Source organism: Schistocerca cancellata, chromosome 3 (assembly GCF_023864275.1).
Source record: "Schistocerca cancellata isolate TAMUIC-IGC-003103 chromosome 3, iqSchCanc2.1, whole genome shotgun sequence".
NCBI classification, from domain to species: domain Eukaryota; kingdom Metazoa; phylum Arthropoda; class Insecta; order Orthoptera; family Acrididae; genus Schistocerca; species Schistocerca cancellata.
In genome coordinates this window covers 498,517,271-498,518,389 of record NC_064628.1, presented here as the reverse complement: position 1 = coordinate 498,518,389, position 1,119 = coordinate 498,517,271, and the positions used below count along the sequence as shown (strand labels likewise).

At 38.2% G+C, this 1,119-nt stretch overlaps 1 non-coding gene across 1 annotated transcript; it reads right to left on the bottom strand.

Moving 5' to 3' along the window:
- Positions 1-607: 607 nt before the first annotated feature.
- Positions 608-680, bottom strand: Trnar-ucg (transfer RNA arginine (anticodon UCG)). Its single transcript has one exon. It is a non-coding gene; the product is annotated as a tRNA-Arg (tRNA).
- Positions 681-1,119: the final 439 nt, after the last annotated feature.

Here is a 1,119-nt window from a genome sequence, read left to right as displayed (position 1 = left end):
GACAAAACGAGAACAAATGTTTCGATTACAGAAGAACTTAGTATCACAATAAGTTTATTTTCCCGTGTCAGCAAAAGATACTTACAGTTACGTGGACAAATTTTGAGTAGAGGAAGGCATCATTTAGAAAAATCCATTTTGCAAGGAAAAATTTACGGCAGAAGTCCACGAGGAATAACACCAAACATATGGTTGGATCAACCGAAGAGGATTACCAGCCTACTTCTTCACATTGTATGAAGAACAGCTGAACGTCGCTGTGGATGGAGACGTCTCGTCGAAGATTCAGTAGCTTAAGAAATGAATGAGGGTTTGAAATCACTACACTCAGCTAGTGCCGATGAATAGACTTGTTTTTTTCTTATTTCATAGGTTCTGTCACAATAATTACAATGCTATAAAAATAGAGCCGTGAAACCAAAACGCCAATGGATCATACAACCCATATTTACAATATATGTGTCACAATAACGTAATGCTACGAAACTGTTATTCATTCAAATTGTTCTAAAGTTTAGTTTAGGAAACACGCCTGATTTTGACTTCGCAGTCAGTTTCTAATGACACGGTGAAGACGTGCAACATAGCTTCCGGTATTAAAATTTTTCGACCGTGACAGGACTCGAACCTGCAATCTTCGGATCCGAAGTCCGACGCCTTATCCATTAGGCCACACGGTCCACTGGGAGACGTTCTTCGGCTTGAGTCATGTGCCACGGACTCTTGTAGTGCCGTTATGTTTCCGTAAATATGACTAACGGTAATGTCTGGAGGCGTGTAGCGCATGGCCTAGCATCAAGTCAACATAATGTTGTTCTTATAGTATAAACTGTTACTCACGGAACGTTTCCTGTTCTTACATTTTATAGTACATAGTTAAACTAATACAACATAGGTTGAAGAACAATCAAACTGTTTCTGGTTACTTGAATACTACACAATTATTGTGCTTATTTTGTGTGTTTATTAATTTGTTCGTGTAGATGTTGTGCAAGTTTCTGTTTTAACAATAACGGATGATACTGCAGCTCATGATATCACGTTGTGATCCTTGAACTTTCAAAGTTGGAGGAAAGCATGTTATTATCTTTGGAACTAAATATTGTCAGCTGAAAACTG